We start from the raw sequence: 22,396 nt of genomic DNA, 5'->3' as shown, positions 1-22,396 counted from the left end.
GAATTGACCAGAGCTTTATCATCAGCATCAAACACGGGAAAAATCTTAGCACAATTCAACGCCCAGGAGCAGGAATCATCTAGCTGAGGATGAAGGGTCAGCTATTAAACTTTTCCATTCTATCTACTCCGTTACCAAAGCATATTGATTATTCTGACAGCAATGCTGAAAAAGGGAGATACACATGATACATATTATCAGAATTCTTCTATGTTTTTGAAGATAGTTCATTCAATATAAAAACAAAATTCTATATGTTCATGTACATTTTTGATCTTCCCAACTGATCAACATTACAAGAAGTATTTGTTGTCATAACAGATTTGACTTCGTTTTCTTGCTTGATTTTCTATCCTGAAATTTATCAAGGACTTCTGAAGTTGCGACATTGCTTTCCAAACCCTTTGACATCTTTGGTGAACCCGACGTGAAAGCGTCGCAGAAATTTCAGGATGAGAGATACTTCAGCCTCTATTTTAGCCTCTTCTACAGTTCCAGCTACGTCTACTTCAGCTCCATCAATGACTGCTGCGTCAAGTACTTCAACGGAGGATCTAAAGCAGATTTTGCAGAATATGTCCATGTATATGCAGCTCCAAAATCAGCAAACACAATTGTATATGCAGCAGCAACAACAATTGCATCAACAGCAGTTGTCTCAGCAAAGGCAACTCTATTCGGAGCAGGAGAATGCAAACAGTGCGACTAAAGCTATTGAAGCAGTTGAAAATGAGAAGAAGCTATTTGACGGGCATAATGTTTCAGCATATTTGAAGACATATGAGATCAAGATGGGGTTTTTTGGAGTTCCTGCTGGACTTATGAGTAAGTACTTCCTTCGTCTTGTCACACCTGCTTTGAGGACAAAAGTGACTGATCTTTTTATTCAAAATACACATTGGCAAGATTTTAAGAAGGCCCTGAAAGAAGAATACTTCCTTGAGGACTTTGGTATGGCTACTCGGCGGTCACTCCGAGAGTGGGTCTACATGCCAAACAAAGGTCTCGCTGCTTCGGAGTTGATTCGAGAATTAGAAGAGAGGTATAGTCAGCTTGATGCCATTGAACAAAGAGCATTGGATGTTGAAAAAGTTGAGCTTTTCTTGCAAGCTGCAGATCCTGCTCTTCAAGAAGAATTGGGTGAGCTTCTTGAAGATCGTACGAAGCCTATGGGTCTTAAAACTGATTGGCAGGATGCTCAGGATGCAGTCTCGACTTTGACCAAGAGGAGGATATGGAAGACTCGCCTACAGAATGGTTCCATGACACCTACACCATCATCTGCTCCTATGCCTACTTCTATCCCTGTTATTTCTTCTCCTCCTCAGCCAGTTTCTTGGCCTATGCCAGTGCCTACTGTTTCTACTCCACCTATTCCTCCTATTCCACGACCAATGCCTACACCTTCTGCTCCAAAACCATCCGCTCCATCGGTGCCTACCTCTCTTGATGACATAATCAAAGGCATCACAGATTTGACACTTGAGTCAGTCAAAGCGGAGTTAGTGGGAAAGTTGAAGGAGCAATTTGCTTCAACTGTACCTACTATTTCTTCTAGTGCTCCTACTGCACCTAGGAGTGCTCCTAGTGCACCTAGGAGAGATCGGAGATGTATTTGGTGTGATAGTACGGAGCATCAGCATTGCAGGGATTGTGACTCTTTCCAGGATGCAAGGAGGCAGAATTTGGTATATTGGGGGCAAGACACTGAGACAGGAGCTCCACTTGCTACAAACTTTGGTAAAGGTGGAATGAAGAAGTTAGTAGAGGTCATGGCTGCGCGTACTTCTTATGTGACAGCTAGAGGTGATGCTTCTGCATATGGAGTATAGATTGAGAAGGGATCAGAGACTCAGTCAGCGCTATGGACTTATGCTATGGAGACTGCAAACAAGGGGAAAATTCAGCAAATTGTTTTGACTAGTGCAGGCTCTAGCATCAGATCAGAGACAGGTTGGGACTCGCCTGTTGACAGGTATTCTATTTATGCTTATTTGGCTAAGTCTCATGGTGCAGATGTATTTGTTGAGGAGAAGCGTAAGAGGGATGAAGAAAATCCAAGTGCAGCTAAGAAGACTAGAGGGGGTGAGTTTGTTACTCCACCTACTGCAGGACCGTCTTCACGATCAGGGCCAGATCGACAGATGGAGGATGCTCAAAAGAGAGAAAAGAGGCAAGAGCCTAGAGAAAGAAAGCAGCCAGGATTCAGATTGATGTCCGATATTGAGACATCTACAGACATGAAGAAAATCTTTAATGATAAGATACTTGGCAGTGAGGTGACTTTCACTATTTCTGAGATTTTGGGCATCTCAAAAAGAGAGTTTCAGGATTAGTTTCAGGAGGTCCTGAAGAGGAAAAGACATGCATTGGCTACCACTGATACACAGGGAGTTTTGATTGGGGAGTTGGATGAGGATGATGATGAGGTTATGGTTGATAATGCTTCTGTTTTTCTGCAGGTAGAGAAGAGGGTTCAGCCTATGCATTATGCTGAAATTGATGAGCCTGTCATGATACCGCGTAGTCACTTTTCGTGGAGCCATTGGGCTAGGGCAACTATAGAGACGATGGTAAAGATTAGAGAGAAACAGATGCCTTATGTTGCATTGGTGGATCATGGTTCAGAGATTAATCTCATAGTTCGTGGAGTTTATGAGAGTAACAGATGGCCTATGGATGTAGAGCATGGGTGGCGTATGAGAGCCGCCAATAACATTGCAGGTGATTTATATGCTGCTTGTCCTAGTGTCAGGGTTTCTATTGGTGATGTAGAGGAGGATTTTCATTTCTTTGAGCAAGATTCATGCTCGTATCCTATAATTCTTGGTCAGCCATTCATTACAGAGATGCGCATGGAAACAAAGGTCATGGATGATGGATCTGCTTATGCACGGATTCGCAGTAAAGATGGTATGAGAGCAGTTCAATTTATGACTGTATGTGTGAACCATGTTAGAAACAGGGATACTCTCAGAGATGCACCTTTGCCCACTGTGCGGGATTCGGGTTTTCATTAGGTACCGCCGTTTCGCGAGACGACGGTGGTATAGAGAAGAGGAGATTGGAGTTCTCGCCTCCTGGCAGCAGCAGTGTTTTCTCCTCCGATTATGTTGGGATTTCAGCAAACAGTTTGATGAGTTATCAAAAGACTTCTAAGTTGCCTAGAGCTGCCAGGCAGTATATATGCAGGAAGGAGAAAAATTTGAAAAATGCAGGAATTTTGGAGGATGATGAGCATATAGATGGGATGTATGACAGTGTGATTTGTGCAGATACGATGACAGAGATGGGAGATATACTGAAAACTGATATGCTGAATTGTCACGGTAATGTATTAGTGCAGTCCCTAGACATGTTTCATGAAATTGCAGATTTTATGTCACAGATTGAGTCAGAGGCTGAGGTAACTCAGCAAAGAGTGTTGAGTGCTGAAGAAATTCAGCAAACAGAGTTTCCAGCTAGTTATGATCAACTTTCAAAGAGACAGAGGGCTGAAAAATTTCAGCCAACAGAGTTTACTGCTGAAATATTTCAGCATTCAGAGTTTGGGGTTGTTTCTATGCAGTCCATAGAGCAGAGGGCTAATAATATTCAGCCATTGGAGTGCAGAATTGCTGATTTACAGCAAGGTTTATGTAATGCAGAAGACCATAATGAAGCCAGGGTTGACACGAAATACAAAACTGTGGATAAGAAGGTGAAGCCGGTTGCTGTACCGCTTCCATCTGACAGTGATCAGCAAATAGAGAGGGCTGCTAAACAGCAAATTTTGAGGAATCCGGAGCATATTGGTCATAAATTTTCAGCAGAGACACTTGCTGAATTGAAAATTGGAAATGGTGATTTCTTGTTACCCATAGAGAAGCAATGCTTTCAGGAGATGATTGAGCATCATGGAAGGGGATTTGCTTTTTTCCCACATGAGATTGGATGTGTGAATCCTGATATTGTTGCTCCTATGGTCATTTTTACTATTCCTCATATTCCATGGAATCTCCGACCTATTCCAGTGCCTAAGGCACACTTGCCAAAGCTGATTGATTTATTGAATGAGAAAATCAGGATGGGAATCCTTGAGCCTTCATCTGCACCATACTCAAACAGGTGGTTTACAGTTCCAAAGAAAAATGGTACTCTTCGATTTATTCAGGACATGCAACCAGTGAACAGAGTTACTATCAGGAATGTTGGTATAGGTCCAGTTGTGGATGAGTTTGCAGAGGCATTTGCTGGACGTGCCATCTATTCTTTGGGTGATTTGTATTCAGGATATGATCAGTTTCAGCTGGCTTTGGAAAGCAGGGACATAACCACCATGAGAACTCCTATTGGGCTTGTCAGGATGTGTACCTTGCCTCAAGGTGCCACTAATTCTGTTGCGCATATGATGAATGCCATGCATAAGGTCCTTCGTGATTACATACCTCAGCTTACTATGCCTTTCTTGGATGATGTGCCCATTAAGGGGTGTGCAGAAGAAGAGAAGAATGAGAGCCTAAATGAGCAGGGATGCAGATACTTTGTGGCTGATCATATTTCAGCATGTGAGAAGATTTTGGCCAGGTTAGAAGAAGTGAACTTGACACTTTCAGGGCAAAAATCTGTTTTTGGAGTGAATGAGGTTGTCATTGTTGGGCATATGTGTGGATATTATGGCAGGAAACCCTCACCTGATAAGGTGAATGCTATAGGCAAGATTGTGGAGTATTGTTCTACCACTTCAGAGGTACGGAGATTCATTGGTGCTTGTGTGTTTTATATGATTTGGATACCTCATTTTGCACACATAGCAGATTGTTTGTATCAGCTGCTTCGAAAGGGGCAGAAATTTTATTGGGATGAGAGCCACACTAGAGCTATGTGGAAATTGAAGAAGTTATTGCAGAATGCTCCTACTCTCAGGAAAGCGGACTATAATTGTGGAAGGCCTATTGTATTGACAGTTGACACTAGTCCAATTGGCATAGGTTGGGTTGTGGGTCAAGATGATACAGATGGAAATAGGTATGCTATTCGGTTTGGGGCGAAAGTCCTAAACGAGAGACAGAGGAGATATCCGCAAATCAAGAGGGAGTTATTGGGGATTGTCACGGCTCTCAAATGTGACAAGGAGTACTTTATTGGAGCTTCAGTTGTGGTAGAGACAGATTGCTTGCCATTGATTGGTATGATTACGAGTTGCTCTACTCCGGATATAGCTATGCTGAGATGGATTGCATACATCAAGTCATTAAATCCAGAATTTAAACACATAGCAGGGAAGGATAATCCAGTGGCAGATATGTTGTCTAGAGCCAGATATGATGATGAGGAGACTCTACTTGCAGAAGAGGATGATGCAAAAATTTCAGCCACTATGGTTGATCATGTTTGTCATGTCTATGATATTGTAGCTTTCACAGAAGAACTCTATGTTGGAGATTGGTTGCAGATTGGCAGGTACCTTAGTACACTAAGCAAAAGAGATGAATGGACGAATGAAGAGTTCAAGAAGATCAGAAGGAAAGCCTATGGTTATTTTCTCAAGGACGGATTTCTTTGGAAGCATCCGAAGAAAAGAGGCGGATTACCTTTGCGGGTTGTCTGCGATAGAGAGACATAGCTACAGGTGATGAGGGAGTTTCATGAAAGTCCTTGGGCTGGTCATAGAGGAGTGTGGGCTACTTATGAGAAAATCAAGGAGAAATATTGGTGGAAAGGCATGTACAGAGATGTTTCTCACTTTGTTGAGACTTGCAGAGACTGCCAGTTGTATTCAGTAGTGCGTCATCGAGATGAGCTTCATCCGACCTATCCGCTATACATTCATTATAAGTGGGTAGTTGATTTGGTTACCATGCCTATGGGTCTATGGCAGATGAGGTACATTGTTTTGGCTAGAGAGGATCTTACCAATCATGTTGAGGGCAGATCTTTGAGAACGAAGACCACTAGTGCAGTGTGTAAGTTCTTATTGGAGGAAATTTTCTGCAGGTATGGTTGTGTGGGTAAGATCACTGCGGATCGTGGTGAATTGGATGCAGATGAAGCTAGGGAGTTTTTCTCTCAGCTAGGAATCAAATTGGCTTTAACCACAGCATACAATCCAGAGGGAAATGGAAAGAGTGAAAGAGGGCATCCGTCGATAGTGAAAGCATTAGCCAAAGCATGCAGAGAACGGATTGGAGAATGGCCAAGACTTCTACCATTTGCTTTATAGGCTGATCATATGACTCATAGTGTTACCACAGGATATATGCCTGCAGAGTTGATGTATGGTCAGAAACCTATTATGCCGATTGAGACTTGTGCTTTGACTTGGTCTGTTTTACCTTGGCAAGAGGATTTGATGAGAGATGAGCTCTTAGCTCTTCGGATTCGACAGTTGGAGAGGAGACCAGAGGATATTCAGCTAGCTATTGACAGGTTGAAGGTTGCTAGACTAAGGAATAAGGACAGGTTTGACAGCAGACATCGCTTGTGGCCTAGAGCAATAGAAGAGGGAGATTGGGTATTGGTCTTTGATAGCAGCCTTGAAAATCAGCATACTGCACTTCGGAAGATGGTGAAAAGATGGTTTGGGCTGTACATAGTCAGACATGTCTTTGATAATGCAACATATGAGCTGACAGAATTGGATGGGACAGTGCTTAGAGTGCCTATTGCTGGAAAAAGAATCAAGATTTTCAAGAAAAGAAATGATGAGGATTATGCATTGGAAGAATTTTCAAGAGAAGAGCAACCACAAGAAACTCCAATGGAAGAGACAGATGATATGACAGATAATCTTGTTGATCTACTGGAAATGCATAACGAAGAGATTGATCTGTTTGTGGATCTTGATGATAACGATCATGGGTAGTTGGCCCATCCGGAGGATGCACAGGATTAGAGGGGGTGGATGTCGTATTGCTGCGCATTCGAGGTGTGAAAACCACCCAAAAGTTGTGTGTGTGATTTGATACTTTGTACATATTTAGATGTTATGTTTGCTCTTTTATTCTATGCTGAAGACGAAGAAGAACAAGGAGTTTTGGGAGACTGGTAACTTGAGATGCAATCTCATGGCTATACTTATTTCAAGATATGTTGATTATGGGTTTCGTGAGGATGTTTCTAACATCTACAACTGGATGTTCTATGTGTGAATGGCAGTAGTATGGGCACAGAACCAATTGATCATGATGAGTCTAGAGAGCTTATCAAAGCGTATCCTAGCAAGATGTGCGAATGTCTTCCGAATCTGAATGGAGAGAGAGTTGTGGAGTGTGATCAAGTTTCTTCCATGCTCACAGAAACATTTTGTGGAGTGTAATTAAATGTAATGTGTTAGTGGGTTTATGGGTTTGGATGTTTCTTCAAGGCCTCTATGGATTCTTGGAGATGTTTTCATGGGCGCTTATCACACGGTTTTCGGTTATGGAAAAACACATGTAGGCTTTGCAAGGAAAGGTTTCAAAGCTAGCTAAAGGAGAAGTGTTGATGTTAAATATCGGTTCTATGTCTACTGGTGCCCGTGTGCTTGCTGTGAAAACAGATCTTGCTAAGCTGCAGCTTACTTCTCCAGTTTGTACGAGTAGGGGGGGGAAAAGCAGATTTGAAAGGGGAGAAAAGAAAGGGCCGCTTTTGGAGAGGAATCGGGAAGGAAGGTCAGGAAGGCGCAGAAAACATGGAAGGAGGAGACTAATGAGAGATTTTAAAAAAGCTAAAGAGGGAGGGAAAAGGAGGCGTATGGGACGGAAAAAGAAGGGGAAGCTAATCTGGGAAGGAGGGAAAAACAGAGTATTCGGGGGTAGAGAAACATGGGAATGCAGGGTGGGTGGATCTACGAGCACTGCATCAGCTGTGCATGAAGGAGGACGAGGCTTCAACGACGAAGCATCGACAACAGAAGACAATTCAACGAAGAAGCTGAGAGGAGCGGTCTTCGATCTTGCTAGAAGGCCATTTCATGCAAAGCCATTCGGGCATCGGGGACGATCGCTTTGACGGAGCTCGGAACACGCGATTTTGCTCTTCTTTTTCCGACATCTCCTTCCCCTACTCCAACTGGCTCTGCTACTCGGAATCAGAATGATGATCTGAATCTGGAGGGAGCGATATTGCACGAAGGTGGAAGGTTCCTCTACGACCAAAACAGTATCCACCACAGAGGGCGAGCGATACTGATGTTACTGTGACAATTCATGACACGGATCTTCAGGGTCAAGTAGGAAGACACTCTCCGCAGGATCAGAATTTTGTGATGTGGCTACAAAAGGGTGCCGAATTCAATGCGTAAAGGAATAGAGCATTCGAGGATTGACTGAGGAGGGAAGCATCGACAATAGAGAGCAGGGAATTTCAGTGATCCTTCGTGCTTTTCAACATCGATGGTACTCTGCGACTTCGATGAACAGAATGTTTTGACTGGATGAGGAGAGGATCAACGGGAGATGGAGGAAGATAGATAAATTTTTGAAGATTCACAAGGGATGAAAAGGCTCTAACAAGAAGAAAACAGGGCGAGCTCTGAGTTCAGAGTGACTGCGAGGAGGAGTAGGATTGGTATTGAAGGACGAAGTTTAATGGTGATGATCTTCAGCGAACATAATACTCGACAGAGGATGATTCTAACCAGGAAGCGAACGAAGAAGAACAAGACGATGGAGCTTGTAATGGGTCTCCACCCTTCTGGTTATAGTTGAATGCATCTTTGTTGGAGCCATGGCATTCTTGCGTCAGATATCATCATCGGAACTCCAATCTTAAGCTGTCTATATCTCTTGTGTTCTAGCCCGCAGGACAACTATGGCGAATCATACCGACTCTGCAGCTCGCAGCATCCATGGGACCAACCCTTAGAACCTGGTTGAGAAGATTCTTCGCTCTAAAATCTACCAAAATACCTATTGGAAGAAACAGTGCTTCGGCCTTACAGCTGAAACATTGGTTGATAAACCGATGGAACTAGTGATAAACCGATGGAGCTAGACCATTTGTGTGGGACTGGTTAAGTTACATCAGGGCCTGTTATTACCCATGGCATATTTGCCCTTCGTACATGGATTCAGAAACTGAATTGACCAGAGCTTTATCATCAGCATCAAACACGGGAAAAATCTTAGCACAATTCAACGCCCAGGAGCAGGAATCATCTAGCTGAGGATGAAGGGTCAGCTATTAAAATTTTCCATTCTATCTACTCCGTTACCAAAGCATATTGATTATTCTAACAGCAATGCTGAAAAAGGGAGATACACATGATACATATTATCAGAATTCTTCTATGTTTTTGAAGATAGTTCATTCAATATAAAAACAAAATTCTATATGTTCATGTACATTTTTTATCTTCCCAACTGATCAACATTACAAGAAGTATTTGTTGTCATAACATATTTGACTTCATTTTCTTGCTTGATTTTCTATCCTGAAATTTATCAAGGACTTCTGAAGTTGCGACATTGCTTTCCAAACCCTTCGACACCGTGTAAAAAAATCTAATATTTTGAACCATGGACACTAATACTAATGCCTAAAGAGGCATTGGCTTCAAAATATTAGAGTGTGGCTTCCTTTTAGATTTACAGAGTCAATGCCACTTTAGGCATTAGTATTAGTGTCCATGTTGAAGCTTTTATCGACATTTATTCTGATTGCAAGGCATACATTTGGGAACAATTTCTTGCATATTCCTATCTTAAGTTTTCTTTATATCCCTCCATCTGTTGCACTCTATGCATTGAGCTCATGTACTAATTTCATCCTCTTGAACATGGACCTAGATAAGGTGTTTGACTAGATTATGTGGTCACATCTTGTCCTCTCTTACAACCTTGGGCTTTGGGCCAATATTCAAGGAAATGGTTGCAACCCTACTTACTAATGCTAATGCTTGTATATCCTTAAACGGATAGATTTCTTTCCCTTTTGCATTAAGAACATTGATAGGGTAAGGGTGCCCATGGGGCCCCCCTCCTTTTTGCTATAGTCACTGATCCTCTTCTAAGAAAAGTGGATAAGAAAGTACATGATGGGATGATTAGAGGCCTTTTGTTTCTAGGTGGATAGTCCTTTATGGTACTATTCTCCATAAATGACAACATATGCATTGTGCAAGCTTATCGACAAATCAACAAAATCTCGAATGTATGTTTATCAAGAATTTGAAAACCTTTTTTCCTCTCTAGTTAGCAATTCTAAAACTAAAATCCTTATGCTTGGTTGGGGAGGTTACATACAATGGATGTCTTAGTTTAGTTTTCAAATCATTCAGCATGGCCAAGTGTCCCAGTACTTGGTTTGCCCAATGGGTGTGGGAATCACCCATTGGGCATGAAGCTTAATATGTTTTCTACTAGTGTGAAATATCCAACTGCCCTAACTAGGAGGTTGGTGATCTTGAGGAGTAGCTTAATGGATTCAACTATATTTGTTGTTACAATAATGCATTTCAATATAACCCAATGGGAAAAGGTTAAAGACTATTTAGGGTTTTTTTGTGGATGTTTGAGGAAAAGAAAACTTGGCACTCTATTCCCTAGCATATAGTCACAAAATTGATTGGGATAACACATGCTTGGGCTTAACTAGTTTGGTCGATAATGCTACCTTTCTTAGTGTAGGCTTGCTAAAAGAGTTTAGAGAGACTAGCCTTGGATGTACATCATTAGGAGCCGAATTACTAGAGTGCATATTAAATGAGGGGTTTGGCAACATATGACATGGGAAGATGTCGAGTATAGCTTGCTTCGCATCTCAATACCTCAATCTCAAGTGGCTCAAGCTTTGATCAAAGAATGGAGAGGCATCATTCAAGAACTTCAATGGATCGATTTGGATGGTAGGCAAAGGTACCCCTCCTTGGGGATAAGTTTGTGGACCTTTCCATATGCCCATAATCCCCCCTTTTTACCTATTCTTCCAGAACCCAAAATTTTGAAGAGTATACATACAAAAGGTTTACAAAGATGGGAAGATAGTATGGGATAAAGCAAAGGATGACTTGATCAATATTGGCAAATTTCATGAAATTTTTGGTTCATCTAAAAAGGAAGTTTCTCAGTTAAAGAAGTTAAGGAAGAAAAAAGGAAATTGGACCTTAGACAAAATGCTAACTAATAAGCCTCTTATATGCTTTCTTGGAGATAGTAGAGGAATCATAATTGATTGCAAAGTTTCATACAACAACTTTGGTGGTCTACAATGTGCATTACACTTCACGAAACTGACTTGAAAGAAGAGATTTCCTCACTTTCGAGGGGTTTACTATATGTATATCTTCTACATCACCTATTCAAGGACTATTTATATATACCCTTAACTATGAATTTTCATTGAATAAAACACATCCCTTTTATATTCAATCTGTATGGCACCCTTATGCAAGTCCAAAATTAACAACACTCTGAAGGGGGAGATGAAGGAGTGATCTGGCAGAATTTTGGCCAGGTGTACCAGTATTTTACCCCCCTTTTGGAGCCAATGGAAGCATCAGATTGGCGATCTGAGAAGCATAGAGGAATGTATTATTTTATGCACATTTTTGTTGATTAGAGTTATATCTTCTCATAATGCTGAAAGAAACCAACAGGCTTCATCTTTGTTAGTATTCTTCTACATTTTCTAAATCTTTTTGGGAGTATTCTTCTACGTCTTCAATTTCTTCAAACCCCTTCTCTTCTGTCTACTCCTCTCTCTGAATCTACCTTCACCTTGCTAGAAGAGTCAACTTTGCCAACAATTTCAACTTTATAAACAAAATCCTAAATCCCTTTTTGGGCGGTCATTCCCTTATATCCTTTTTTACATGACCCGTCATTGTGGCAAGTTCCTTTTTCCATTTCCTTCTATGCTGCTTATATTTGCCTTATTTCTTACCTATGCCCACCTACCTTTTATAATTTGCACAGGAGGGAGCCTGGTGCTCTTTTACAATAGTTTTAGGGGCGCCTTGCATTTAAAAATGTGCTTTTTCCTTTGACTTGATTTTAGAGGCCGCCGTTGCGCTTTTAGCCATTTTCCATTATGCCTCTTCCAACCATTGCGTCTAATTCCTTCCTGGGCTACCTCTTTTAGGTGACCCAACTTGCGCTTTTCCATTTTTTTCACTTTCTTCTTGTGCTGAGGTTAACATCATCCCCTCCTAGTTTAGTGCCAGTCCCATGGCACTGATGTGAAGTGGTTGGAAGGGGGGATGGATGTAGCTAGATGGCTTTTCTGAGTTTGTATACAATTTAAAGCAACCAATCACACAAGTTTGGTACTCTTTTTGCCCATTCATAATTTCTTTCTACACGCATTTGATAATATCCCTCTCCTTTTTTCTTCAAAAGTAACTATCACGCGTCTTCCTCCATTCAAACATTTAATGTTGGCGAATTGTTCAAACTTGGTACTCAATAAATGTAACTATCATGTGTCTTCCTCCAATGCTTCACACTCAGGTTCAAAGCACCAATGTCTAATATTAGTGCTTCACACTAATGAGAGAGAGAGAGAGAGAGAGAGAGAGAGAGAGAGAGATCTTTTTGCATACCAAACCTCCCCTTTTATGCCACATATGTTTGGGGATTTTCTCATTGGTTTGAGATTCTCAAACCAAACTTTTAAAAAATATATAGAATAGATTTGGCATATTATGTTGGAGCGCACATAGGCTCTTAAGAGCATTTGTCTTCACCTTATTTCTTCAACCTACAACTCTTGGAAAACATACACGCATACACACGCACACACATGCACACACAAAAACATGTTCAAAAATGAATAAGTAATCTATACTACTTTCTTATTGCAATTGGTAGGTGGCACTGAATGACACTGTATAAAGTCCAGGCTGGAAAAGCATCTCAAATTGTCCCTGCACTTTAAACCAGCATACAATTTTCAGGTAAGCATCCTCTTAAAACCATGAATTTGCAATAGGTTCCCACTTCCAATAATGCAGATCCTCAATCCAAACTATGGATAATGCTCTGGAGGGTAACATGAAGCATCCTTCACATGCATTTCGATCGACCCAATAAGCCAGATGACCATCATTGAGGATGATCCCGGAGAGCAACTGCCAGTACAGATGTTTTCTGGGTGAGCGAGAAAAGGGCATAGCTATCCGTGAGGCTATCTTGGATGTGCAGACATTACGAGGTTTCCCCCCAGGCCTCTAAAATCTCTCCCCTTTTCGTTTTTGTGCAACCTCGGACTTCTGCTTTCTTGTCGCAGTTCACACTCCTTTCGTCTTCTCTCCCTTCCTTCTTCCCAGGCCGTGCCTCAAATATGCTCTCCAGCGCGCAACTTCTGTGGCCTTAGAAAAGCTGCTGTCCAGAACGATCATTCCAGCTTGAAATTGAAGTCTGTGAGCAAGGTGACCATGACAGTTGCAACAGAAGCATCTCGATTCCATGCTGTTCCCATGGCACCTCCAAATTCGATTTTGAGAGTGTCTGAGGCATTCAAAGCAGACACAAGCGATTTGAAGCTAAATTTAGGGGTGGGAGCTTACAGGACAAAGGACCTACAGCCTTTTGTTTTGAATGTTGTGAAGAAGGCTGAAAAGCTTATGTTAGAGAAGAGCGAGAACAAAGAATATCTTCCGATTGAGGGGTTAGCAGCTTTCAACAAAGTCACTACAGAGTTACTTCTTGGAGCTGATAATCCAGTGATCAAAGAAGGAAGAGTGGCCACAGTTCAGTTGCTCTCAGGAACAGGGTCTCTTCGGCTTGTTGCGGCCTTGTTCTTCTTCAAGCTCTCATATTCTGCTACAACTTTGCCCCTCCGTTCAATTCCCACTGATGGTCACTGCCATAAAAGTATCAGCCCTCTCACCATCATGATTCTGTGCCTATCGCATATTGCTCTCAAATCAGCTTCTCCTTCCTCTGCGCCTGAATTTTGCACATTCTTTTTTTCCTGTCGAGCTTCCTTCCAGCCGATACAAAAGCAGGTTCCATTATTGTCCTTGCCTCCCAAACTATGCTCCCAACTAAAATACCAAAAAGTACTAAACCAAAAGGCACCAAGAGCATAAAAATAACCAACTATGGACACATTTGGCAAAATATATTTGTGATGTCTAAATCCAGGATGGATCAGCCTTTAACAGTAGTAAAAGTTTGAAGTAATTCTGGAAGGCATTTCTGCACTGCAACCTTGAGACTTGGTTTTTCCTCAACAAATATTTCACTAGATATAGAGTCATATTCTTGATTTTTTTGCTTGACCACTATCAAAGTGGCTGAATGTGGCACCCGAGGAAACCATAACCTGACCATCTCCTTGGAGTTACAGTTAAGTGCACTTGAATCCCTTGTCTCATGACAATAACAGGTACTACATTACCTTCATTCATCTAGCCCTCACTTGCAAGCCTTGGCAGAAGATGATCTCCACCTTTTACACTTCCAAATTTGAGAAGCTGATCTCCGAACATGAGGCCATGAAGTGCTGCAGGTGACCCTTCTTGGATCTCATCAAAAACAGCAAAAGGTATTGCAGGATGAGAACCCTCACCAAGGTTTGAGTGCTCCAAGGAGAGAGTATGTATGGTAGGGTTGGAGTATTCAGCTCTATGAACAGGACTCATTCTCTGATGTGTTGATTCTTCCACCTCAGCTGTTCTTTTCTGTGGCTCATCCTCCAAGTTCCCCCATTTGAACTTTTAAGTATATATTAAATTAGCACCAAGCTAATATTCTGCTGCCTCTATCATACCCTCCCAAGCAATGGCATGAGGTCGTCTATGCTCAACCTTTACTTTGTGCATCCGAATGCAATGCTTGCCCTATGATCAGTGCTATTGCTCTACTCAACTGTCCTGTCTCGGCCATGGCTTTATCCTTCTGTGTTAGAATGCCACATGCTTGAAGCTCGACCACATATGTCTGTAAAACTGAAGTGCCTTCTTCCCCTGGTTTAACTCTACATAAGTGATGAGCATTGTAGTCCACGAGACAACATCTGGTCTTGATAAGCCATCAAACACAATCTCTGCTTTCACAATGCTTCCAAACTTCTCTCCTCTATACTCGCACGCAGAGAAAACAAAATGTAAACACAACGACTAAGTATGTACAAAGTAACAAATGTCACACACACAACATTTTGGTGGATTCCACACCTCGGATGCGCAGCAGTACGACACCATATGAGAACACCCTTTACAGAAAAGGAAAAAGGATAATGGTTAAAATTGAGGCAATTTTTTTTATTAATAACCCCTCCCCCTCAGCCGATGCATGGTAAGGGAGAGGAGTGTGAGAGGGAGGGTGAGAAGTCCTTGAGAGGTGGAGAGCATGGGGGAGGGAGAAGGCATGCAAGTATGCCACGGGGGTGGCTATTCCCCCCCCCCCCCCCCCCCCCCCTTAATGGCTATATAACCTCCCCCTCAAGCTTGGGGGGAGGAGAGAGATGGATTGCTGCCGCCTGAGGAGGACGCCATGCTCCTTCACGCCGCCGTATTGTTGCTGCCAGGCTGCGCACCCTGCCGTCCCCATCTCCATCTTCGTCATAATCATCATCACTGTCATCAGCATCCTCACCCTCTCCTATTCATAATCACTCTCTCTCCACGATTTCAACCTGACACAAGAAGCTTGGAAGCTTCCTTCGAAGCTTCCATTGAAGCTCTCCATAATCCTTGTTCACCCCATGTTTTCGGGGTTTTCAAAACTGTAACTGAAAGGCCCCAGTTTCTGCGCGGGAGAGAATGATCGGCCTAATAGGCAGTTTTGGAGATCAAGAACAAGGGTAAGGAGAATTGCTGGAACGAAGTTGCTGCGACAAAATACACTACATAGATGGCTCTGAAGCTAAAGATGCGAGGCACACATGCAGGAGCTTCTACTCCGAGTTCGCATGTGGATAACACTTCGAACCCCAATGCCCAGGTTCTTAAAAGATTAATTCCGCATAAAAGGGATGCATTAGGCACGTTTAATTTTCATGGGAAAAGTTATGAATGCAATTATTCATTCGTCTTACAAGATTTAGTTGCATGTTGAACATTGCTTGCACTTCCAAGTTGCAAACCTAATCGCATATTGTATAAAAGGTGGATTTGTTAAATGCATCCTTGATTGCCCACAAAAAAGAAAAACGTATAAGGCATTTAGGTAATAATTTTCTAGTTGTGGATTCATATGAGATAATCATTGTTGCCCATTGGATGTTGTCCAAGTAGTTGCATTGCATGAAAGGGATTTATGTACCTTGCAAGTTGCATGCAATGTTAATTACATCCTAGGTTGGGTTAGGTGTTGTAGGACGGATTAAGTCAATAAATAGTCCTATGACATTCACTCATGCATGAACTTCTTTTATCGAAGTTGTTTTAGAAAAATATGCATTTCATATTAAAGCTTGAATTCAATGCATTAAGCGAAGGGTTATGATTATGGTTCTTATTGAAATTCAACATAGGGTTTATACGAGTTAGCCCTTAATCGTCAATCTTTATAGTTTAGGCAAAGAAAAGAAATGGTCATTGTAAATCTCATAGTTGCATAGAAGGAAAAAGTCCATGAACCGCATATTTGCATGGAATGTTGCATTTTGAAATTATTTATATCTTTCTAGGAAAAAAGTATTTGCATCTCTAAGAAGAGATCACCTCTTGTCGTAAGACCATTAGATCGATTAGGTAATTCACTTGCAAAGGTGTAACTCAAGCAATGATCACGTCAATGCACTAGGTAGAGTTAGGCCGCATTAGAATTCTGCCTAGTATTACACTCGGCAAACCGACTTAATATTTTTAATCCTAAAGACCCTATCCACATTTACGGAATGTTAGGGTTAGTTAAATGCAAGAACGATCTACGGTTTTTACCCTAAGGGTAAATTGGCCTAATACTAGACTTCCGATTGAGTTTAGAAACCCTAGGACCAAACATTATCGGCCTAGTAAGATTAGGGTTGGGTTGAGTCAAGCGGACATCCCAAAACCTTACATCTTGACCAAACGTATTTCTTGACCAAGGAATGTCGTTCAATGGTAGAAATGATCCCACAAGTTAGGTGCGACACTTGTCTCGTGCAACAAGTTGTAACGTTGCATGACCTTGTGTTTAAATCACAAGAAAGATTTGTCACTCCTTGGAACAAGGTTAGCGGGATCTAAATACAAGTTTAATTTGCAAGTGGATGAGTAGTCATCCTATTACATCACCCTTCTATGAGCCTGAGTTGCCAAGTTAGGGTAACTATGAATTGCCTAGCAAGCAATTGACAAATCAAGTTAGAGTGACAAGGTTGCTCGGATTTACTGTCTTAGTTTAAGGAGCCTAAGGTGTTTGATAGTTGGGTTAACAGGGTATAAACCCTAACCCAAGGTTAAAAGGGTAAACAAGCAACGAAACCCTTGGGGATCTTGCCAAGTCGCTATTGATCCCGGATCGAATGCTGGATGCATTCAGAGAGAAGGATTCACACCTTAGCAGTTGGGCAAACAAACGACCACTGGATTAATTGTGTTTGTACAGTTAGGAGCACTGTTTGTACTTCTTTGCTCAAGGAACTAAAGATGGAAAAATAATTAATGCTTCAAGTTGAAGGCCTGGAGGGAGAGGTAGCATCAGTTACCCTCGACTGTCTTCCTGATCCTAACCAAGGGGGTTGTTAGCTATGCCAGGTACGTGGACAAAACCCGTCGCGAGAGGTCTCTCCGTGGGTGCTACTTCGAGCAGGAGGACGCTTGGGTGCCAGGGGGGCTCTGGCCGTAAATCCCTTGCCTCCGGGTCCTACACAAGAGGCCGACGTGACTCGGGATTGGATCTTGAGGCCCGCATACTAGTCTACAGGTGGAAACTTGGATTAGTAATCCCTGTGGATTAGCCTTCGAGCGGATTATGGATTAGCCTTCAGGCGGATTATGGAATAGCCTTTGGGCTAGATTATATGATGTATTCCAAAAACTAATAAATAAGATTAATTGTTGAAAAGAAACTTGTTGGACACTGTTTTTTTCTATGTTAGTTCTAAGATTACGTGAAGGAATCGGTGATTAATTGGCTAATTAAGGAAGCTATTTTTACGTGTCAAACTAAATGTGGTAGGTAATTAGAAAACTAAAGCAACCCTGAGGAAAGTCCGGTGGATGTGACCATGGGTCCATCCTACGAAAGGGTGGTCCCGGTTGGCCGGGAACTTTTCTCAAAGAAGTTGACAGCAAGGTAACGATGACCTAGAATCTAGGAAGCTAGAGTGACAACAACCCTCCCATGGTAGAAAATGAACATGAAACCAAGGTAGAAGCATGCAAAATCTATGCACATGGCTGAGCCATTAATCAAAAAATTGAAAAGAAACCAAAATCTTCCACTTAATAATAAACAAATTCATTATCTTCATCATCTTCATCCATATCTTCAACCATTATACAAGAACAAAAGAGAAAAGAAGAATTTATGCACAAAAGACAGAGGAGAGAGAAAAGAGAACAACTTTTTGCACCACCAAAAAGGGAATATGCAATTGGACAAGAGAGGGAAGGGAAAGAGGCACATAACCACTCGTGCACTTCCCCCCACCTCTTCCCCAAAAAGCACACCTCTTTGTATTTTATTATTTCTTTGAAACTTTGATACATTTGATATTATAAGACCTTTGGCCTTTAATTTTGAGTATTCCTACCCTACACAAATGCATGCACATAACACTTTTGTGTATACCATTTATTTATGATAGATGTGGATGTGGATATGGATGTGGCCCCCTCATATCTCTATCTCTTTTTGGTGATTTTGTAACAATGTAGTATTATTCTCTTGACAAAAAATAAAAATATGATGCATGCTTGGATTCTTTTGTGCCTTGTTTTTATGCTTCTTTTGAGTGTCATCATATTCCTCCCACACTGAAATGTGAAGCGTCCTCGCGAACCTTGTCAAAGAGGAACCACTGTCTAACATAAACAACTTCCAAAATTGTTGGTAAAACAACTTCGATCACAAGGCCTAGCCATGGTAGGGTATGGGGACTCCAAATCCATGACCACCAGAGTAAGGGAACTCCTGCCTCCATTGCACTCCCACACTGAAAAACTTGTATAGTCTTCAAAAGATAGGGTTCTATCTTCAATAAAGGATCCCATGGGGAAAGAAAGATGTTCCCATGATGTGGCTCCAACCCCACTTAATGTTTGCTAGCACTTTTAGCTACGAGGATAAAATTGTTTGAGCTAGTTATCCCCTTGCAAATGGGTTTTCATTGTGATTACTAGTGATAGGTATCACAAGGTTGTGTTTTAAAATTTTAGAATATGTGCTTAGGTTTGATGTTTTTAGCTTTTTGTTTATTTGATAGTATTATGCATCACTTTAAATTTGTGTTATTTTTTGTGTCTTTAAGAGGGCATTAGGGGTTGGCCATGTGGACATCAAGATCGAGAAGAGAAAGAGGGGGTTGAAGTTGTGTTGAGGAAATGGTGATGTTGACCCCTTTTGGAGTGAAGAGACCTAATTACTAATTAGTGTGCCCCTTTTTCCCCTCCTGCTAGTCGAGGTAGGCATTCTCTCCATGCACCTATTCATTCCTCTTCTAACTCGCTATCATTGGGGGTTGTGGTAGCGCCCTGCACTTCCTCCATTCCTTGTCCTCTTTGCCCTTGAATTTTTCTTTTAGGTTGAAGGCCACATTGAACAACAGTGCAGGGCGTACGGTGGCTATTGCCGTTGCTTGGAATTCTCCTTCCTTTTTTTTTTCATTTTCATCTTCATCTTACATTGTTGATCCCTCTTGTGGTGCGGCGGCTGCTCCTCTGTCATCATCGATTATTTCACATCCTCGCTCCCTCTCTTATTCTTCTTCTATCTCTTTTTTCTTTCTTCTTAGAGGTATGTAGGCTACGTTTTTTACTAAGCATTAAAATTGTTGGTCTTCTTTTAACCAGATTTTGTGGTTGCGCCTCTAAGAAGGGAGACAAACTCTCCCTTCCCTCCTTGAAGATGAAGGAGGGAGCACATGGCTAGATCCCATCATGATCATCAAAGAAGGCAGCCCGAGGTGATGTCAAGGAGATCCGTGACACAATGGTAGAGGAGAGAGCTAGCGATAAGAAGGTAGGAAAATATCATGAGACCTCTTACCTCACCCATCACAACAGGAAATCCATGAGATCCAAACGACAGTCTTCCTCATTCTGCTAGGGAGCTTTCCAAGCACGCTGTGTCTATGGGCACCAAGGCCATTACCAACTTCACGAGCACCTCTTGGCCTTCTTCTTCTTCTGCTCTATTGCTGTTGTTGGTAATTTAATGGAAAGCACTGATGTAGGCAACGATGGTGAATGCAAGGATGGGTATATATTCGTGCATGACCTCTCTCGTGTCTTCAATCACGATATCATTGTCAAAGAGTTTATTGTTCATAATATAAATCATGGAATTATTATGAACACAGAAGTACTTCACTGGGAGTTATATGAGGAATTTACATACAAAACTCAGTCATTGTTACTCAAGAACCAACTTAGTTACATAAGTTCTTTTGTATTTAGCATATAATTTTCAGTTGTACCATGTATATTAATAGAAAAATAAGTCTATGGGACCTACAACTTGGTCAACTGGAAGTAATTGATAGTCTGCAGGATAAATCATATCGATTCAAGTGCAAAAATATGGTTACAACTCAAGAAAAATGCCAAAAGTCCACTAGGTTCATGGGGGACATGAAGCTATGGACTAATGTGACCAGCAAGTGACCTGAGTAGGTCAAAAAGTAGTATGGGCCTGAGTAGGATGCAGCCCACATTTTCCGGTGCAAAATGCGGGCCTGCACAACCTGACTGCAACTGGAGAGAGCTGGGAGCTATGGTGCATGCTTTGGAGCATGCAAACTGAAGATTATCAAGAGCTAAAGATGAAGATACAAACAAGGTGAGAGCTCCACTTATCCATCCATTTGTTTTGACGAAAATGCATGGTATGACAGTCTATAAAAGGGAAAAATCTGAGAGAAAATGATTCAGCCTGCTCTTATGTACGTCTTCTCTCATTTTGTCTACCTTATTCATGGTCCAATGAAGCCCGACTTGTACCCAAGTACTTGAGTGACTTTGGGGCAAGCAAAGGGAGAGGATTTTGAAGGTATATGGGCTGTTATGGGTTGAAATAACTAGTCATAAACAGGGCAACCCACTGTTCTTGTCCATTTTGATGAGCAAACAAGAGATTTATGTGGTTGTAATAGAAGAAAATGAACTCTTTTCATCAGGACTTCACTCAGTATTGATCAGAGGAGCTTATTTATGAGTTTATGCACTCTTTGTGAGCTTGATTATGGGCTAGAATTTTCTGTTTTAAAACAGGGCTGAAGTTAAAATTATGCTCCTTCAATGCATTTCGTGTACTATTGTCCCATATCTTGAATGTATTTGAATCTACCATCATAATACTTGTTTCCTGGAGTTGTAATCCATCTATGTACATGAGATAAAAGCCATTTGAGCTTGCATTTGATATTTGCATTTGGATTAAAAATCTGAGAATATCCTTTGTGTAATGGTCTATGTTTCCAAATGCATTTGATGTACTCAAGATAGAAGCATTCATTCCATTCATGTATGCTAAATACACAAAAAAAAACACAGAAAAAGCTTGAAATCTTCTTCCTCATCTAAGTCTTTTCTAAAACCCGAATCTTGTCAAACCCCATTCATTTTCCCTTCTCCGTACCTTGAATCCCTTACTCTTCTTCTGCGCTAAGCCCCGGAGGTAGACCTTCAACCCTTAACACGATGACATCGTGTCCAACTGCTCTGCTCTAAATCCATGGGTAAACGCATGCCCTTCAGTTGGCCAATGGTGGCTTAGGGGAGTCCTTGGGGGAAGCGTCCCCCTTGGGGCAAGCAGGTTCTTTTGTTCTTCCACTCCTAGCCTTTATCCTACCAGGTTGCTATGCATCCTGTGAGGAAATGGCGTCCTGGAAGACCTTGAAGATGGTGCATCACTGATGACGATGCTAATGTCGATCAGATGTTGAAGTGTGCTTATCTTTAATCCGTTTTGATGCTAGATGGTGAAAGGGAAACCTTTGTCTTTGTTTCTCTCTCTGTCTCTTTGTAGGTGCACAGTACATATGAGAAGGAACTCCTACCAACGCTTGGTGCTTTGACACTTTTGATAAGCCTCAAAGACATGAACCTCGAGGAGAAACAGTGCACCAATGAAACGATTGTAATGACTGACGGAAGACAAGAACCTCTCTCTCTCTCTCTCTCTCTCTCTCTCTCTCTGTGTGCTTCATGTTGTTCAAATGGTTCAGCAGCACCACGCTCTTTCACTTGAAGCCATCGATGATGTCTAGCGGCATCAAATTGTCCTCCGAGGCCTTCCCCTCTGAGTCTGACAGAGGGTTCCCCATATCAAATGAGTCTCTACTACTGCGACTGTTGCTGCTGCTCTACCTCTCCCATATACAGATACACCAGCCC

The 22,396-nt window shown here is 41.7% G+C and overlaps 1 pseudogene; it reads right to left on the bottom strand.

Annotated features, from left to right (window-relative positions):
• The window catches only part of LOC148015414 (cysteine-rich receptor-like protein kinase 42), a 113,150-nt pseudogene that overhangs the window by 6,559 nt on the left and 84,195 nt on the right, over positions 1–22,396 (bottom strand).

This window comes from Lygodium microphyllum, chromosome 24, assembly GCF_053477565.2.
Source record: "Lygodium microphyllum isolate KBCC chromosome 24, Lygodium_microphyllum_v1.1.10, whole genome shotgun sequence".
In the NCBI taxonomy this organism is placed as follows: Eukaryota; Viridiplantae; Streptophyta; class Polypodiopsida; order Schizaeales; family Lygodiaceae; genus Lygodium; species Lygodium microphyllum.
This window is presented reverse-complemented; position numbering and strand designations above follow the sequence as displayed.